This window comes from Balaenoptera musculus, chromosome 5 (assembly GCF_009873245.2).
Source record: "Balaenoptera musculus isolate JJ_BM4_2016_0621 chromosome 5, mBalMus1.pri.v3, whole genome shotgun sequence".
Taxonomy (NCBI): Eukaryota; Metazoa; Chordata; class Mammalia; order Artiodactyla; family Balaenopteridae; genus Balaenoptera; species Balaenoptera musculus.
The window spans coordinates 126614924-126636229 of NC_045789.1; the positions used below are offsets into that span (position 1 = coordinate 126614924).

At 39.7% G+C, this 21306-nt stretch overlaps 1 long non-coding RNA gene across 3 annotated transcripts in view; it reads left to right on the plus strand.

The window, feature by feature from the left end:
• The window catches only part of LOC118895507, a 55550-nt gene that overhangs the window by 19053 nt on the left and 15191 nt on the right, over positions 1 to 21306 (plus strand). The window lies entirely within an intron of this gene.

Sequence of the window (21306 nt, forward strand, 5' to 3'; positions counted from 1 at the left end):
ACAGCTGCCTACCTCAGCTGTAAAGCTCTAGCAGAATTACTTGAAAATAGAATCAGCTCATCAACAGGCATACCTCAGAGATATTTCAGGTTCAGTTCCAGACCACCACAATAAAGTAAATATCTCAGTAAAGCTAGTTACACGAATTGTTTGCTTTTGCAGTATATATATAGAAGTTATGTTTACGCTATAGTCTATTAAGTGTGCAATAGTATTATGTCTAAAAAAACAATGTACACACCTTACTTAAAAAATACTTTACTGCTGGGACTTCCCTGGTAGCGCTGTGGTTAAGAATCCACCTGCCAAAGCAGGGGACATGGGTTCAATCCCTGGTCCGGGAAGATCCCACATGCCGCGGAGCAACTAAGCCCGTGCGCCACAACTACCGAGCCTGCGCTCTAGAGCCCATGAGCCACAACTACTGAAGCCCGTGTGCTACAACTACGGAAGCCCAAGCGTTCTAGAGCCTGCATACCGCAATTACTGAGCCCACGTGCCACAACTACTGAAGCCCGTGTGCTGCAACTACTGAAGCCCGCGCACCTGGAGCCTGTGCACCGCAACGAAGAGTAGCCCCCGCTCGCTGCAACTAGAGAAAGCCTGCGCAAAGCAATGAAGACCCAATGTAGAAAAAAAAAAAAAAGAAAAACTTTATTGCTAAAAAATGCAAACCATCATCCGACAATGCAGGGTTGCCACAAATCTTCAGTTTGTGAAAAATGTGGTATCTGCAAAGTAGAATAAAATGAAGCACAATAAAATGAGGTATACCTGTGTATAAACTATCAATATTATATTATAAAAAAGAATAATTGTAGTAATGCCAATTATTGTAAAATGAAAGTATAAATATTAGATTTTACCTGAGAATAATAAATGTTTAATTCTGGCATCTTCCCTAGATACTTCTTAGTTCAACATCCTGTAAGCCCTTACTCTCTCTCAGCCTCCCTGGTAGGTGCTGGGGCTATAAAGATAATAAGCCATGGACCTTGTCTTCAAGGAATGTTCAGTCCCTATTGGGACACAACTGATAAAGGGTTTTGAAAACACAAAGGGCGGGATACAATTCAGAGCAGAGGAGTTGGGGCAAAGATGCTGGCTCGGAAGCGTCCTGGAAGAGACAATTCTGGAGTGTCTAGTGTTCCACACTGATGGGGCAGGGTTGGTTGCTGAGCAAGTAGGCTCTGGTGTCAAGGAGATTCAAATCCTGACTCTGCCACTTACTAGCTCTGTGGCCTTGGGCCTTGATCTGGTCTCTCTAGGCCTTTGTTTCCTTAAGTGTAAGATGGGGTGACACTATGAAGTTTACAGGTGGTTATGGGAATCGGGGGATTAAGCACTTAGAATACTTACAGAGTTAGGCTTAGCACAACGTAAGCATTGAGTATATGAGAGCTGTTGGTTTATAATGTGTAACAACATGAAAGCATTCTACATCTTCAAGTTTATGGACTTAGATTCTGCTTATCTCCTCAAATATTAACCACTTATCTAGATTTTCTAGTTTCTAGAATTCTTCTACAATGCCTCCATTTCTAAAACTACTGCCTACCATACTAAGGCAACTCTAGGGAAATACAGCCAAGGGAGGTGATATTTGGGCTAAGGTGTTGTGACATCAGGGACAGCCTTACCCCAAGATGTCAAGAGTCTCTCATTTAAGACTTGAAGGATGTATTCTGGTCGAGGGTTTGGACAAATCTGACTGACTCTTGGGTAAGGGTAGATTCTAGAATTAAAATAGATCTTGTTCTTTTCTTTTCATTAGGTGTAAAGGTAAAACCCAATAATTATCCTCAAAGTAAGGAGAACATCAAACCTCAAACCAAAGTATAAAAAGAGAAATTCCTAACTGTTTCCAACTTAATTCTTTTAGTGAAAATATTAATGAGAAAAGTTGTCATCTAGGATCCCTGCCATTCCTTGGAAAATTAAGTTAAAAAAAAAAGTCATCTTGGATTTCAGTACAAATTTCAAATGTCATATTTTTAAACTTTGAGAGAGATGTGTAAGTTCAGTTTTTCCCATTGGCCTGGACTCGAGCACCTGTCTTTCTTTCGCGCAGTTATATCACCGTTAACAAATGCTCTGGAAGCTAAGATCCTTTGATAGTCATCTGTGGTCATACAAGAAGATCCTCATGAGACATGCCAGACAGGGTAGCATGAGCTCAGCCAGGCTGAGAACAGCCTCACTGAGAACCCTCAGGCAGCAGCATCTGTCTCTCTGTCTGCAGAGCAGCAAGGCTGCAAGTCCTCACAGTTTTCCTTTGGGGTCTATATCTTTTCCTTTCTCTGCCATTTCCCTCTCTTGGCCATGATTCTCCCCACCGACACAGGGCTGGTCTCTAGCCCCTCCCTCTGATATCAGTTGTTTCCACCCATTCTCAGCCCCCAGACTGTTTTTTCAGAAGCCTGGGATCCTCTTTGTGATAATTCTCCCTGCCCCACCTTTAGTCACTCTTTCCTTCTCTCTCTATCAAAATGTGAAAGGATCATGAGGCCCAGATCAGGGCGGGGGTGGTGGGGGGGGGGGGAGAGTTCCATCTGTACATTCTGCCAGAGAGCTCTGCAGTCCTTGGGAGAAGGTGCCTAGGACTAACCACAGTGCACTTTCTGGAGGCCCAGGCCCCCCAGGCTGAGGTAGTGAAGATGGCAGCAAAGACCCTGGCCACTGGCACCAGTAAATTCCCACATAGCAGGTCCTGCCCACTCCTCTCTCTTGCATCTTCACCCGCTCAGATTTAACCTCTCCCTTCCCTCTGCCTCAGAGACTTCTGTTGCATATTTTATGTTTTTCAGAATGCCTAGTGCTATTTTAATAAACATTTAATTCTGTTTTCATACTATATTAAATACTTTGCCTGAAATTGGGATGTGACTCTCAATGCCTCATGTTATTTCTATGTCTGCAAATGAAGTTTTTGACAAAGAAATATGTTGGTAAAGTATAATATCTCCATCAATAGAAGCAGTTAATACTGACTCAATTGTCATTAAGGAATATTTAAATTTGCTTTTTGACAAAATAGTGATTTATTAATAGTGATTAGAGAACATAAACAGTAATGCATCAACAATTGTTAATTTCTTATTTATCACATCTACATTAAAATAACAATGAGGGAAATAAATATAGAAAGATTTCACTTATAATTCTCCCACTCCATATAATTACTATTTTTATCCTCTTGTGTTCTCTTCTAGGCCTAGGCCATGTGTTTGTGAAGCTGCCAAATGGGGTTCCTATTGCAGTTCTGTGGTAGAGGAATTCTTGTGAAAAACTGTGTTCCATTTAAGGGTTGTACTTCAAACTAGCTCTCGTAGTACCCACATTCTAACTTGCTGTATTAGCCAGCTGTAGTCTGTTATATAGAACTCTGGCTGCACCATTATGGTATTGAGATGTATCTTTGTTTTTTTTTTTGGTGGTGGCAGTGGAGCTATGACTTTACCACCAGTACGTGGAAGGGTAGTTGCATGACACTAGGTTTTCATTGTATGTTTCATTGTATATATTGAGTTTGCGGGTATTAATAGGCCTTTACACATAAGAGTTGAATTCCCTCTTTATCTTGGATTCCTGTGTACTGTTTACATCATGAAAAGTTCTCAGCTCAAGATAGGCAGTGGATAGGGCCTAACGTAATAATCTACCTTATCCTCCAAAAGGGACAGCAGCATGTATTCCCAAGCTCAGTGGAGAAACAACTCCCTCTGGCCTCTCCCTTTTCCTAGTTTTCTTTCTGAAATTGTGGATTTCTTATCTTAGTATGTATAAAACTTCCCTAATTATAAAAATCATCTGAAGTGCTGGTGAAAAACACAATTTTCTGGATCCTTTCCAGACCTATTGAATCAGAATTCTGAGGAACTGCTTGGTTTAAACAAGCACCCTGGATAATTTTTACAATCCAGACAGATTTGAGAAACAATAGTTTATTTGAAGCAAATTCATAGTTGCTGGCTCACACATTTGCTTAGCCCAAGTTTGAAGAGAGATGGACAGTAATTCCATCCTCAGGAGAATAGCAGCTGGGCAGGTCCTGTCCTTATTCTATTCCAAATATGGATGTGGTCATGGCTGTATGAATTGTAGCACAGGAGGTCAGACCAATGTGGGAAGATCATCTTCCCCACCTACCGTCATCATACAGAAGACTGCCACAGCCTTCACTTTGCCTCAGTGAAGAGGGAGAAGTGTAAAGATGAGGTTATTTTCTCTGTGTCACTTGCAACTTCAGAATTCCATTTCTCAGTGAAATTATAGTTATGTACATGATGGGATGTGTGTACATTTAGAATTTTTACTTATGCTTTCTTCATGTGGTTATTGGGTCATTTAAAATTCAGTTCATGCACAGAAAAATTGCTCCCTCATTAAGCCCAGTGGAACTAATTTGAAAGATAAGCAGAGTTTATGCAATTCTAGGTCATTGCCCAGATCTGAAGTAGTATTCCCTGAAGTGGGCTGGTCCCAAAGTTGGGAAATATTGGGGCTTTTTGAGTTTGAACTCACTTGCTGGGTTCCTCTCCTCACCCTGGGGCATCAGGGCTCTCCTGCTGTCCTCCAGCTGCCCCTTCCTTCTATGGCTGTGTCCCATGCTCCAAAATCACCCTTCCCTCCCTTTTAAGTTCTTCTCCTGAGTCAAAAGATAAAATAGAAAGTGAACAATAAAGTGTAACCCAATAACTCTCATCCTCTAGATTTGGTGATTTCAGCCAGCTGGTAGAAAGAAAGGAGTGGGTGAAATGAACACATGCCATAGTAGGAATGACTGATTGATGACTTAATGCATTAACAAACTGTCCCACATTGAGAATAAACTGGTGGTTGCCAAGGGGGAGGCACATGGGAGAGGGTTGTATTAGGAGTTTGGGATTAGCAGATACAAACTGGTATATATAGAATGGATAAACAGCAAGGTTCTACTGTATAGCACAGGGGACTATATTCAATACCCTGTGATAAGCCATAATGGAAAAGAATATGAAAAAGAATGTATATTTATGTGAAACTGAGTCACTTTGCTGTGCAGCAGTAATTAACACAACATTGTAATTCAACTATACTTCAATAAAAAATAAATTAAAAAAAAAAACTGTCCCAAGGACATTGGCAGTCTAAGACAACGTGTGTTAAACTAAAGGAATAAGTCTCAAATACAGGCTATCAGGCAGTTTCAAAGGAGAGTGAGAGGAAATTTGGGGCAGAGGGATCTTTAAATCACACCACAAGGACCATAGTTCACTCTGCTACTTGAGGTCAGCCGTTGTTTTTGGAAACATGGTGATATGGTGTTCAGCCAGGAAGGCCAGGGAAACATGCTTGGGTCTGGTTAAAGGGCAAGTCCAGACCTTTCTCCCCACCTTCTTGATCTCTCTCATCTCTAGCAGGGCATTGCATGGGTGCACTCTCTGCAGGGTGGGTTGTTACAGGGAGCAGATAGTTCCACAGAGCCCGGAACTATGCAAATCCACACTCAGGTCCTCACATTTTTGATATTTAAGGCTGTTGACTTGTGGACTAAATGATTGTCATTTAGAGCCCTTTCACGTAGATAGAATCAAGAACCTTTGGCACAGGCTCTTATCACTGTGTGTAAAGGTGAAAAATGGATTGGAAGAAAACGTGGTACTTTATTCTACCTCGTGTCAGTTGAAAGTTTAGTCTCCATGTCTTTCTGTGTCACTGAAATAATAAATTCAAATCCAAACAGGCAGGCTTTTTTTCTTCACTAAAGGATTCTGCATTAGGAAATGAAAACATTTGACAGAGTAAATGCAGTGTGAATAATAGAGTAAGCACATTGTATCCGCCTCCCCTAAGCCTAGATACAAAGCTCATTCATCAGGCTGTGTGTTGCAGCATTTTATGCTATCCTTGGGTCCTTAGGTATCATGACTGCTTGGTGATTTTCAGTGATGGGGCAGACCTACAGAGACAAGACTGGATGTGGCTCTATTGAGTTTCATTTTTCACCCCACCCTCACCCATTTAATGCTTTTCATATTAAATAAAAATCTGAAATGTCGGTAACAACACTTTGATGGGCCTGGTTTCCATCTACAAGGTGTACTGAATGATACTGAAGAAATTTTTTGGCTCAAGACCAATGATTAAATATTCCAAGAGACCTATTTCCCTGAGTGCCTTTGTATTTAATGTAGTGTTTTGAGTGACTTTGAGTTACAATAAGTGTTTCAATTACTTATTCTTCAACTGCATTGAAAGAAGCAAGCGTAGATATTTTATTATGAAAGAGTGAAGAGTTTATCAGTAATAAGTGACAATTCCTGGGTGCCAGGCTCTGTTCTAAGGGTTTTATGTGTATCATGTGTTATTCTCACAACAACCTCATGAATGGTTGCCATTTTTGCCGCTCTTTTTGGGTGGGGAAACTGAAGCACAGGGATTTTGGATGACTTCAACAAGGTCTACCCTGGCTAGTGGTGCTGCTGGGCTGTGGACCTGGCAGCACGAGTCCATAGTCTTCATGCTTAGCCAGAGAGTCATATTGCCTCTGCAGCAACAGCAATGAAAAAACCTAGAAGGACACACTGAAACCTGGCGGGACAAGTCCCCTCTTTGATTATGAGAAAAGGGCCATGCTTCTGTTTATGTTGATAATGTATTCATGTGTTAATGTACTTGAAACTTGTAGAGTTAAAATTGTCAGAGTCCTAAGTCAGATTATTAATTTCCATAAGTTTGTTGCAACTTTAAAAATTGTCAATTAGACTCTTAAAGCTGGTAAAGAATTTAGGGATTGTGTTAAAGAGATGGTTAAACACAATCCCCTTGTTTTTCAGATGAGGAAGCTGAGGTTATATGACTCGCTTAAGCACATTGAACTAGTTAGTGACAGAGCCGGTCTGCTGATTTGGTGTGTTTTCTATTGCATTTTTTAAAATTTATTTATTTATTTATTTATTCTTCGTTGCTGCGCGCGGGCTTTCTCTAGTTGCGGCGAGCGGGGGCTATTCTCCGCTGCAGTGTGTGGGCTCCTCATTGCGGTGGCTTCTCTTGTTGTGGAGCACGGGCTCTAGGTGCGCGGGCTTCAGTAGTTGTGGTGTGCGGGCTCAGTAGTTGTGGCTCGTGGGCTCTAGAGCGCAGCCTCAGTAGTTGTGGCTCACAGGCTTTGTTGCTCCGCGGCATGTGGGATCTTCCCAGACTGGGGCTCGAATCCGTGTCCCCTGCATTGGCAGGCAGATTCTTAACCACTGCGCCACCAGGGAAGTCCCTCTGTTGCATTTTTGAGACATATCTTACATGGAGTAATTTACAGGTCTTAAGTTAATAGTCTGAGAACTTCATCAAATGCATGTACCCATGTAACCAATTTCAAAGCCATATAGATCATTTAGATCCTGTGATATAGATCATTTCCATCACTCCTGAACATTCCCTTGTGCTAGGCAACTCTTTGAAAACTTTACCCTTGTTCATTAGTGTGTATTAGTAAGAATCAAGTACTTACATTTTATACGTATCCATACATTTTACATTTCTCAGCAAAGATACACCTTAGTGTGTATGTGTGTGCATACTTCCTTAAAGACAGAAATAGGGTTTTCACAAAGTCCCATGCTCTTCTTATCCTTTTACAGACCAGATCCTAACTGATGAAATTGCTAACTGCTGTTCTTGTTTACAATCATCGCTGAAGTCGGTCTTTAGCATGACATAATAATTATCATTACATACAAGATTATTCTTCAGTTGTTTGATGCTCAAGCTCCCCAGACACATTTAGAGTCAAAGTACATGTCTTTTTTTTTTTTTTTAACTAAGCAGTTTCTATATTAAAATCTTGGAAGTTTTGTAAGAGTAAGACATATTGACTAAAACCAGTGCATCTGAGCATGGGCAAGTTTGGTCTGCTGTGCTTTGTGTTAACTAGAAAAGCTTTCCAGCTGAGTTGGTGGTAAATCAACACAGCGATAGTCTGTCAACTAGGCTCCTTGAGCATCCTTTTCTTTCTCTTTTTGTTTGCTCTTCAGGCTTGGTGAATGGTGTATGTGTGAGAGAGAGCTGTTGTCTGGCAATGGTACCAGTGTGTTGATGAGTAATTTTCAGAACTGCCTCCATATTCAAAAGTATGGAAAATGTCCTCTGGTATGAGTGGATCTCAATCCATATAAGTTTGACATCTAAAATGGTATAGTCTTCTTTTTAGATCTTGTTCTACAGAATTATTCTAAAATCCCTAGGAAATATTCCCAAAGGAAATAATTTTTATAGCTATGTTCATAGCAGTGATACTGTAATTGAGAAAATTGGAGATAACAGAAATGTTCAATAGAAGAATGATTATATCATAGTGAATATATAGTTACTAAAAATGATTGACGTGTAACCAAGTTGATACATGGAAATGTTTAAATAAGACAATATTAAGAGAAATAGAAGATCCTAAAGTTTCAAGTACTATAAATAGTAAGTTATACTTTTGTAAAAAGCTTATATCTTAAAAGAAATTGGTTATGAAACTTTTATGCATGAAAATAATTTTGACTTTAATGTTTTATAGGGTTTTTAAAAGAGTTTCTATTTTGAAATAATTTCAAACTACAGAAAAGTCGCAAGAATGATGCCAAGAACTCCCCTGACCCTATATACTTTACTTGTTGTCACGGATTTTTAACATTTTGCTACATTTGTTTTATTACTCGCTTTCTGTCTTTCTGTATATATGTACATATTTTTTTCGGAATCATTTGAGGGTAGGTGGCATACATCATCCCCATTTACTCCCTTAATCTTCAGTGCATTTTTGCTAAAAACATGGATGTTCTCTTACGTTCCTACAGTAGAGTTATTAAATTCAGGAAATTTAACATGGATATAATACTTTAAACAATGTACGGTATGTAGTTCAGTTGTCCATTGTCCCAGCATTGTCCTTTTCTAGCATTTCCCCCCTCCAGTTCAGGATCCAGTCCAAGATCATGTATTGTATTTAGTCATGTTGTCTCTTTAGTTTCCTTTAACCTGGAAGAATTCCTCACCTTTCTTTGTCTTTTATGACATTGATGTATTTGAAGAACATGGGCCAGTTATTTTATATTATATTCCTCAGTTTGGATTTGTATGATGTTTCTTCAAGATTAGATTCAGACTTCTTCATGAGGAAATTAGATGTCTGGCTAGAAAACTGCAAAAGATATGTTGTGTGTTCTCGGCGTATGGCATCTGGAGTCACGTGATGTCTATCTGCTCCTCTTTGGGCATGTTAATATTGATCATTTGATTAAAGTGTTTTGTGATTTCTCCACAGTATAGTTGTGATTTTCCCCCTTACAGCTGATAAGCATTCTGAGGGGAGATTTGTTAAGAGCACATAAATATGCTCCTTGTCCTACTCTTCCCTCTAGACTTAGCATCTATCTTGGTTCCTTTATAAAGCCACATTTCCCAAGACTCACATATACCGTAGGTAAAGAGGAAAGCTTGGGTGATTTTTCTGAGGTTGTATATTTGCCTGTAATACCCCCATTCAAACCTGTCTAGTTTGTACCACAATTTAAGCCTATCTCAAAATGCTATCTACTTCCCTATTTGTAACTAGATTTAATGTCTTCCTCTTTGACCTCCAGGAGCACTTTGTACTTTTCTTGGGGGACATATTAACTTCTACTTTGTGCTTGTAACTCATGGTGTACTTCCTTTATCCCAGTTACCAGACAGCAAGTGCCTTGAGGGCATGGACTGTGTCCTAATCGTTTCTGCAAACTTTGCTGGGCTCAGAAGAGGCAATCAATGGGAGACATGTGACCAGTGTTTATTCATGAAATGTGTATTTACTCCTACTACTCACTGCTTCTGATGTGCTAGTTGAATACCCAATTGCATATTTCAAAAACTCAATTTCATCTGTTTAACATCTCTACACCTCCTGTTTAACATGTTGCTATTTTGCCCCTGAAGGTAGAATGGAAACCCTTCAGTGTCAGTCATTTCTGTATTCTTAGCTCAGGTGTTAAGAAAAGTGTTGTTGAGTGAATGAGTTGCTTCCGTACTGTGAGGATTTGTGTTTCATGTTTCCATCTAAATCTCTTACTAGGGCACTGGGCCAGCTTCTCATGGCTTTGACAAGAAGGTATGATGAGGTCTGCTCTTCCTCTAGGGTATTCTTCTAACACTCGTTAAGAATAACTCTGTGAGAGAGTGGCATGGACATATATACACTACCAAATGTAAAATAAGATAGCTGGTGGGAAGCAGCCGCATAGCACAGGGAGATCAGCTCGGTGCTTTGTGACCACCTAGAGGGGTGGGATAGGGAGGGTGGGAGGGAGACGCAAGAGGGAGGAGATATGGGGATATATATAAATATATATATGTATAGCTGATTCACTTTGTTATAAAGCAGAAACTAACACACCGTTGTAAAGCAATTATACTCCAATAAAGATGTTAAAAAAAAAAAAAAACAAACTCCGTATGCGTATAGGGAGGAGAGCAGATCCCTACCTCAGGACTCCTCTGTGTATAGGCTTTAGAAACTGAAAGTATAACCTGCCAAAATCACAGGAGTTAGGAGCCAAGGTTATTAATTTGTTCAGATAGTATTGATTTGTTCTGCCAAGACATGTAAGAACAAGCATTAATTTAGTTAGTAAGTTTAATGAATGATTAGAAGAACCAAAATTTGAAGTAGGTCAATCAAATCTTATGGTACTGATGCTGAGCAGGGCCCTGTGGGGTTCCCAGGCACGGAGGCTTTTTTAATCTCCCATTTCTTGTAGGCAAGACTCCAGCCTCCATGACCTTCCCTGAGTTCCAAAGGGCAGATTCAAGAACAGTTGCTAATCAAGGGAGGAGCAGCCAGGAAACCACCTGAGGCGAGATTAAAGGGACCAGAGAAGCTCCACCCGAGACCCTGCACACACTGTAATCTTGTCAGCAGCCCCACCATTTCGAAACTCTGCAGAAGAAAGAAGAATGCCAGACTGTTACTGCCTTGATCCTTATTGCATACCCCTGACCACTATAAGACCTCTCCCTATTCCCCAGGGAGTAGGCACAGTTCTTGAGGTACTAGCCTGCTGTGTTCCCCTCTTTGCCTGGCAAAGATTAAAGCCACCCTTTCTTTCTCCTCCAAAACTCTGTCTCCGTATCTCATTTTGGCATCGGGGTACAGGGAGCCAATATTTTGGCAGCAGTACAACTAACTTGCAATTATACTGGGAAAAGTTGTCCAGACAGATGACACTAGACTGCTTGTTACTTTATATAGAAAATGTATAAAATACGTAAAATCCATCTTTTCTAAAGTGTATTTTTTTATGTTAAGTTTTTGAAATGGATGAAGCCATATCTTTCTTCATAGTGGGGCTTTCCTTTAGAATATGAACTGGTCTATTATTTTAAAGATAATTTAAAATTTTTTAATAGTTTTAGATTTCCAGAAGAGTTGCACAGATAGTACAGAAACTCCCATATACACTTCACCCAGTATTGATGCTGAAAGCTCAACTTCTCTGTACACCGGTGCTGCATCAAATCTCGGAGATGGAGTTTTGGGTGAAGTAGAAAATGATAGCTTTTTTACTTTGCCAGGCAAATGGGGACACAGCAGCCTTCTGCCTCGAAAAACTATGTGTCCCCACTTGGAGAAGATAGTGAGAAGTTTTATAGTAATTGTTCAAAGAGGGCATGATCAGCTCATGGACATTCTTCTGATGGGTTGGTGGTGAGGTAAGTAGGAGTCAACAGCATCAACCTTCAGGTCCAACTGGTCGGGGGGTCTACATGCTTGTGTGCAGCATACCATCGTTAATCGTTAACTTCTCCCACCTGGAGGGGGTTTCAGTATCTGCGAAATTGCTCAAAGATATTGTTGTGTGTATCCGTTGATGGGGAAACAGGACCTTGCCCCAAGGCTGTTCTTGACTGATTCTTTCTTCCTAGTCTCGCATCCCCTCCCTTCCCTAATTAACAACTGCTTGGATCTGCCCATTGGAATTCAGGGAAAGTCATGGGGGCTGAATGAAGGCTGTTTCCTGTAATCAAAGAAATGGGGGACACAGAAAGGCTTTGTGCCCAGGAGCCCCACAGGGCCCTGATTGGTATCCAGTATCCTCTACTGTTAACATCTCATTTCACTATGTACATTTGTCACAAGTTAGAAATAAACATTGGTACATTATTATTAACTAAGCTTAATACTTCATTCAAATTTCACCAATTTTTTTCTCTAATGTCCTTTTCTTTGTTCTGGGATCCCACCTAGGATATCACATTATGTTTAGTTAATATGTCTCCCTAGCCTCCTCTGGTCTGTGACAGTTTCTCAGACTTTTCTTGTCTTTGATGGCCTTGACAGTTTTAGAGGTGCTAGTCAGGTTTTTTTTGTAGAATGTCCCTCAATTTGGATTTCTTCAATATTTTTCTCATGGTTAGACAAGGGTTTTGGGGAAGAAGACCACGGAGGTGTAGTGCCGTTCTTATTACATCATATCAGGGTTACATACTATCAGCATGACTCATCATGTTGTTGTTAACGTTGCCAAGGTGGTCAGGTTTCTCTATTGCAAAGTTACTTTTTCCTCCTTTTCCATACTCTACTTTTTGGGAGCCAGTCACTATGGCCAACCTACTCTCAAGGGAGTAATGGGGTGGAAAATTAAGTTTCACCCCTTGGAGGGGGGAGTCTCATCATGAATTCGTCTGTAAAGGAGATTTGTCTCTTCTTCTTTTTTTCTTCTTTTTTTCTTTTGGCTGCACCGCACAGTATGTGGGATCTTAGTTCCCCAACCAGGGATTGAACCCGCACCCCCTGTCTCTTCTTATTTATTCATTCAATCATTTATTTATATCAGTATGAACCCATTAATATTTATTTTATACTTTGGGTTATAATAAAATACTTTGTTATTTATTTTGTTGCTTAAACTGTTCCAGATTTGGCCATTGGGAACTCTTTCAGTTGATTCCTGTGTCTCTTTGATATGTGCCCATCATTTTTGTTTTTTTGAGCACTTCCTTGCTTTCTAGTACTACAAGACGCTCCAGGCTATCTTGTATATTGTCTGCTCCAGCCTTAGAATCAGCCATTTCTCCAAGGAGCCATGGTTCATTTTGTAGGAGAATGGTATTAGAAATCAAGATCTGGTCCATTTTTTCATAATGTAATAGTGAATTTTGGAAAGGAAAGAAATGTGAAGAAGTAGAGAGCATAGGCTTTGATAACAACTTTGAATGATTTTGAATCATAACTCTGCCATGAATAGGTTGATCAGCCATCCCAGTTTGCCTGAAACTGAGAGGTTTCCAGGGATGTGGGACTTCCAGTGAGAAAACAAAGATGAGTTGGCCACCCTAGTCATGGAATTGGTTATGTCTGTTGGTTGCAAGGGACAAAAACCCAAGTAAAGCTACCTCAGTTAAAAAAGGGAATTTAATGACTCATTTAACTGGGAAATCATCTAAGGATGAATGGATTTCAGGAAGAGCTGAATCTAGGGATCAAATTATGTAATTAGGGCTCCCTCTGACTTCATGTTTCAGCTCCACTTCTCTCTGTGTGTTGGTTCTTTCTTAGACTTTCTGCATGTGGTGGGAAAAGTGTGAGCTTTCTTTAATGGAGAAGAACAGCTGTCCTCATCCCCTAGGACAGGGATCAAAACTGAAATGCCTAGAGGGGTGAGGCATCTAGTGTAAATGAGTGGAACAGGCTGGGTGGAGAACAATAGGGAGAAGCTCTGGTTATAGAAACTGTGCAGGAATGTAAGTTCACTATTGCCAGATACTTCAGTTTTTCAAAAGAAGCCAGAAATGAGAAAACCTGATTTTTAAATGTTGGCAACTAATTCAATTAAATAACAACAACAACAGCACTATTTATATCAAGAAAATATACTTGCGGGGCAAATACTTGTAAGCTACCAGTTTATAACCTCTGCCTTCAGGAGTTCAGGGCCACTTCCTGGCTGCCTGAGGACACACTTGGGCATATACCTGTGGAAGGTGGTTCACTTCATGTTCTCAGGATACATTTACTACTTTTGAAAATAGACCCCATTTAACTTAATAGTCACTAAATTCATCAAACACTTGCCATGTGCCAGACATTGTGCTAAGCAATTTACACATCTCTTTTAATCCTTAAAATAACCTATGAAATAGTTACTATTATTTTTATTATTATTATTTGGCTGTGCCGCACAGCTTGTGGGATCTTAGTTCCCTGACCAGAGGTGGAACCTGTGCCCTCAGCAGTGAAAGCACGGAGTCCTAACCACTGGACCACCGGGGAATTCCCCAATAGTTACTATTATTACCACCATAGCCTTCCTACAGATGATGAAACTGGGAACAGAGAGGTTGTGTATTTTCCTTGATGTTCACAGAAGGAGGTGCCAAGGCAGGATTTAGATCCCTGCTAGATGTGACCCTAGTGCTCAGATTCTTTGCTCCTTTGCTGTATTGTTTCAGATGGCTGCAGAGAAGAGGCATCTTATCCCTCAGGGGCAGAGAAGGTCTGGGATGGAAAGAACCTTGGAGATTACCCAGTGTGTTAACCTCCTTATTTTATAGATGGGGAAATTGAGGCCAAAAACAAGCAGTGACTTTGACAAGGTCTCATAGCCTATCAGTGGCTGAGCTGGGATAAGTCTAAAGCCCTTCTGATGCATCATGTAGCTTCTGGGATTTGCTAACCGCAAGGACTAAGTCCATGGTGGGTTTTACAAAGCATTCTGAAGCCTTGATGAATTATCCCTGCCATTGCTGTTTCTGAATTGCCACATTCTTCATCTCTCCATACATTAGGCTCTTCAGAGGGGGAATATTTTCTTGTCTTTTTAACCAGGAAAGAAGATTAAAACAATTATTTTTCTCTAAGTTGATAATTTAATCTATAAGCTCAGCCATCACTATAATTTGAGTGCAAGGCCAGAGTGAGATGGGGAAGAAATCTCACAGCTATGATAAATATCTGTCTTTTAAGGCCTTTCTGTCAGTTCCTAAGAGATATGTCACCAAGAAGCCATGAAAGCTACATTTTGTCTACACAGAAATGATCATAATACTCAGTTTCAAAAATACTAAATTCCAATGTGTGATTTCTTAAAGACATATACATGTGAATTTAATAGATATTTAAAGACAGCCATTTCTTTTTTTTTAAATTGGAGTATAGTTGATTTACAATGTTGTGTTAGTTTCAGGTGTAAAGCACAGTGATTCAGATGTATGTGTATATATATATATATATATATATATATATATATATATATATAGATTCTTTTCCCTTATAGCTTATTACAAAATATTGAATATAGTTCCCTGTGCTGTACAGAAGGTCCTTGTTGGTTATCCGTTTTCTATATTGGAGTGTATCATACATGTTAATCCCAAACTCCCTCCCCCACCCCCTTTCCCCGTTGGTCACCATAAATTTTCCATGTCTGTGGGTCTATTTCTGTCTTGTATATAAGTTTGTTTGTATTTTTTTTTTAGATTCCACATATAAGTGATATCATATGATATTTGTCTTTCTCTGTCTGACTTACTTCACTTAGTATGATAATCACCAGGTCCATCCATGTTGCTGCATATGGCATTATTTCATTCTTTTTTATGGCTAAGCTAGAATTTTGCTAGGTTTTTGGGGGATACAAAAATAAGGCATGATCCCTGTCTTCAAGGAGCTTATTACATAGTAGAAAAGGAAGATATATAAGCCCTTAATTACAATAGAATAAAGTAAGAGTCACAAAAATAAAACCATTGAGGAAGTAAGAGTCACAAAAATAAAACCATTGAGGAAGTACTGGAAAAAGAACCATCAAATCCAACTCAAAAGATCAGGGAAGACTTCCCAAAAGATCTGAGCTGCATTTTGAAGGCTGGTCAGATTTCAGCAGCTATAGTCGGGGATGAAAGCCCTATAGGCAAAAGGAAGCACAAGAGTAAAGACATAAAGGTGAGAAACATAGGGTGCATTAAGAAAATATTTAGTAACAAGTTTGGTCATATGTGCAAGGCTCTGTTTGCCAGGCTAATGAGTCTGCTCCACTTCGTAAGCATGAGGGATCTATTATAGACTTTTGAACAGGGAAATGGGATGATCAGGGATTTTTATAGGAAAGTGGACTTTGTGGGATTGAAGTGGGAAGAATGAAGGTGAATAGACTACTAAAGAAACTATTGTGGAGCTTTCAACAAGAGCCAGTACCGGTCTCGTGAGAGGCTTGGCAGTGGGAATAGAAAGAACAATGAAGGACATTGTGGAAATATTTTTTGGACTTGGTAGTAGGATGTGGGAAGTGGGTAAAAGAATGAAAGATGATTTCTGTGGTTTGAAGCCTCAATAACTGGGAGATTGGTAGCATTATTATAGAAATAGGGAAGGGAGGGAGAGGAACTGGTTTGGAATAGAAGATGGGGTAGTTTCAAATTGTTGAGATTGATGGGCCATCTGGCTATCAAGGGAGATATGTACATTTGCATCTGGAGTTCTGGTGTGAGTATAGTTTACAGATTTAGGTCTGGGAGTCATTTACATGGGAAATAGAGAACACGTTAGCTGTTTATATTATACTATATGCCTGTTATTTTCTTTTTAAATTTTTCTTTTTTTTTTAATTGAAGTTACTCGATTTACAACATTCTGTTAGTTTCAGGTATACAGCAAAGTGATTCAGTTATATATATATATATTTTTTCCCAGATTATTTTCCATTACAGGTTATTACAAGATATTGAATATTGTTCCTTGTGTTATACAGTAAATCTTCTTTCTTATTATTTTGTGTATAGTAGTTTGTATCTGTTAATCCCATACTCCTAATTTATCCTTCCCCATGCCCCTTTGGTAACCATAAAGTTGTTTTCTATGTCTGTAAGTCTGTTTCTATTTTGTATATGATTCATTTGTATTATTTTTTAGATTCTACATATAAGTGATATCATATAATATTTATCTTTCTCTGTATGACTTACTTCACTTAGTATGATATTCTCTAGGTCTATCCTTGTTGCTGCAGATGGCAATATTTCATTCTTTTTTATGGCTGAATAATATTCCATTGCATATACATACCACATCTTCTTAAACCAGTCATCTGTTGATGGGCATTTGGGTTGCTTCCGTGTCTTGGCTATTGTAAATAGTGCTGCTGTGAACATTGGAGTGCAAGTAACTTTTCAAATTAGAGTTTTCATCTTTTCCAGATATATGACCAGGAGTGGGATTGCTGGATCATATGGTAGCTCTGTCTTTAGTTTTTTAAGGAACCTCCATATTGTTTTCCATAATGGCTGCACCAATTTACATTCCCACAAACAGTGTAGGAGGGTTCCCTTTTCTCCACACCCTCTCCAGCATTTATTACTTATGGCAGTTAGGTATTGAGCCACTTTTGGGTACACAGAGAACTGTAATCTAGCCAGCATTCCAATTAGGTGTGTGGGCTTCTCATTGTGCAGCCTTCTCTTTGTTTTGGAGCACGGGCTCTAGGTGCATGGGCTTAGGTAGTTGTGGCACACAGGCTCAGTAGTTGTGACTCTCGGGCTCTAGAGCACAGGCTCAGTAGTTGTGGCGCATGGGCTTAGTTGCTCTGCAGCATGTGGGATCTTCCCAGATCAGGGATAGAACCCGTGTCCCCTGCATTGACAGGTGGATTCTTAACCACTGTGCCACCAGGGAAGCCCCTCATTGTGGTTTTGATTTACATTTCTCTAATAATTAGCAATGTTGAACATATTTTCACGTGCCTGTTGGCCATCTGTATGTCTTCTTTGGAGAAATGTCTATTTAGGTCTTCTGCCCATTTTTTGATTGGGTTGTTTGTTTTTTGGATATTGAGTTGTATGAGCTGTTTGTATATTTTGGAAATTAAGCCGTTGCTGGTTGGAAATATTTTCTCCCCTTCTGTAGGCTGTCCTTTCATTTTGCTGATGGTTTCCTTTGCTGTGCAAAAGCTTTTAAGTTTGATTAGGTCTCTTTTGTTTATTTTTGCTTTTTTTTTTTTTTTTTTTGCCTTGGGAGAAGAAAATATTGCCGTGATTTATGCCTGAAAATGTTTTACCTGTGTTCTCTCTAGGAGTTTTATGGTGTCATGTCCTATATTTATGTCTTTAAACCATTTAGAGTTTATCTTTGTATATGGTATGAGGGAGTGTTCTAATTTCATTTGATTTACATGAGGCTGTCCTTCACAACACCACTTGCTGAAGAGACTGTCTTTTCTCCATTGTATATTCCTGCCTCCTTTGTTGTAGGTTAATTGAGTGTAGGTGTATGGGTTTATTTCTGGGCTCTCTATTCTGTTCCATTGATCTATATGTCTGTTTTTGTGCCAATACCACGCTGTTTTGATTACTGTAGCTTTGTAGTATTGTCTGAAGTCTGGTTGGGTTATGCTTCCAGCTTTGTTCTTTTTCCTCAAGATTACTTTGGCAATTCTGGGTCTTTTCTGTTTCCATATAAATTTTCAGATTATTTGTTCTAGTTCTGTGAAAAATGTCATGAATATTTTCATAGGGATTGCATTAAATCTGTAGATTGCTTTGGATAGTATGGCCATTTTAACAATATTAATTCTTCTAATTCAAGAGCATGGGACATCTTTTCATGTCTTTGAATCATCTTCAATTTCTTTTATCAATATTTTATAGTTTTCAGTGTATAGGTCTTTTACCTCCTTGGTTAGGTTTATTCCTAGGTTTTTGGTTTTTTTTTAATGTGATTTGAAGCAGAATTTTTTTTACTTCCTCTTTCTGATGTTTCATTGTTAGTGTAAATAAATGCAACAGAATTCTGTATATTAATCTTATATCCTTATGCTTGTTATTTTCTAGCCCCTAGATAAGTTTTTTTATATATTGTAACATTCAGTTCACATAACAACACCATGAAACTGAGATCCAGAGAGATTGATTGGTTTGCTCATGTTCTCACATTTCATTCATCTCATCACTATTGAAGACCTACTATGTGCCAGAACCTGTTCTAGAAAGAGGCAAAACTTGACGTCTTACTGCATGAGGAAATGAAGGATAGATTAGATCCATATAGGAAGAAATAGGGTGAAAATAACATGAAGATACATCTAGAGGAACACCAAGCTTTGCAGAGTTAGGGGAAGAGGAGAAGGGCCCAGAAGAAGACATATAAGGTGTAGGTAGAAGGAGGAAGGGAAGCAGGGTAACATCATGTCTCAGAAGAGGAGAGAGAGCTAGAACTAGAAGGAAGAGATATTTACCCAGCCAACAATGTCAAATGCTGTAGAATGAGCAAGGATATGAAAAATGAGCAAAAGTCTCTCAATTTGGTGATGAGTTGGTTAGATGAACTCCAGAAAAATGTGAAGAAAGTAGCACCAGCATAACAATGTGTATTGAAGCCAGATTTTATAGAATTAAGGAGTAAGTAGGTGAAGAAATGGAAACAATAGACAGAGATAGTTTGGTAAACAAGGGGAAAGAAAGATAGTGATTGACAGAGTGGGAAGGGTAGGAGACCAAAGGGCAGAGATTCTAGGGAGGTAGTGAATTATCTGACTGTTGGACAAGGCTGGATAGGAAAGCAAATCAAGCTGAACTGAAATAGATTATGGGATTTGGGACCATTATGAAGATCAAAGGGCAGTGGGATGAAAGAATAGGAAAGTTGGGGAGATGGCAGGTGATGGTCTTAAAGGGTGAATTAAATTTCAGTTTAAGAGCTTAGAAATGGGGTAGTATGAATGATTAAGAAAGCTAAGGTTTGGGACTTCCCTGCTGGTACAGTGGTTAAGAATTCTCCTGCCAAAGCAGGGGACATGGGTTCAATCCCTGGTCCGGGAAGATCCCACATGCCGTGGAGAAACTAAGCTCGTGCACCACAACTACTGAGCCTGCACTCTAGAGCCTGCACTCTAGAGCCTGCGAGCCACAACTACTGAAGCCCACATGCCCTAGAGTCCACGTGCTGCAACTACTGAGCCCACACACTGCAACTACTGAAGCCCACACGCTTTAGGGCCTGCATGCCACAACTACTGAGCCTGCATGCTGCAACTACTGAAGCCCATGTGCCTAGAGCCCATGCTCCACAACTAGGGAAGCCACCGCAATGAGAAGCCCGCGCACCACAACGAAGAGTAGCCTCCACTTGCCACAACTAGAGAAAGCCCACGCAGAGCAGTGCAGACCCAATGCAGCCAAAAATAAATAAATAATTAATTTAAAAAATAAAAGAAAGCTAAGATTTGACTATATTGAAAGGAGGCTGAGATGGAGTGAAGACAGAATTTGCTGGGATTATGGAGGAGGGAGGCCAGTGTCCTGACAGGGTCATCAATAGGTATGGATCTTCCCGAGTGCAGAGGAAGAGCCAAGGATGTTGATGGAGGACTGGGTATGAAAGAAGACATGGATCCTGATTCTAAAGCAGTTGGGGAGGATCCTTTAGGTCTACAGTCAACCATGAAGAGGGATGGCAGATAGTGGGGAAATCAGATGACCTTCACCTGAGGTTAGGAGAGATTATTAAATAAAGATTTTGGAAAACAGGACAGTCAGTGTGAGAGGTGTGTGAAGAAAGCATAAAGAATGCTTATTCACTTTGGAAGGGAGATCTATGGAAGACACATTAAAGAAGTAGATTAAGTGAAACAAGGTGGTTGATAGCTAGAGTACAATTGGATGGGGATGAAAATGCTGGCAGCTGGTAGAAAGGAGAGGAAAAGGGATGACAGAAACATTTGAGAGGAGGCTGGAGGGGATGGAGGGTTCTGAAAAAGCCTAATTGGAATGCTGGCTAGATTACAGTTCTCTGTGTACCCAAAAGTGGTTCGAAAACTAACTGCCATATAGCTCAAATGTGTCATACTATATAAATATTTTGGAATACAGAATGGAGCTGTTGTACAACAATGCCTGGAATGTTTACTTTGGATTGACTAATCAAGGAACAATCAACCTGAAAAGGTCAGGAGAGTTCTCTCTCTCTCTCTTTTTAATGGAACAAATGGCACCATACATCAGCATTGTTTTAAAACTTGTGGTAGCTACATAAATAATTCTGTGCTTGGGAGGAATAATTCTCACACTTTTTGGGGGTAATTTTACTTTCTTTGAAATACTGTAGAATTTTAAACAAGTTCCCATTTTTAAAAAAAAATTTTTTTTGGCTGCATCGTGTGCTTGAGGGATCTTAGTTCCCCAACCAGGGATTGAACTCAGAACCCCGGCAGTGAAAGCATCGAGTCCTAACCACTGGACCACCAGGGAATTCTTGTGTTCCCATTTTTTTTGGATAACTGCCATGCCAGCTTTAAAAAGTGCAAAATAGTTGTGTGTGTG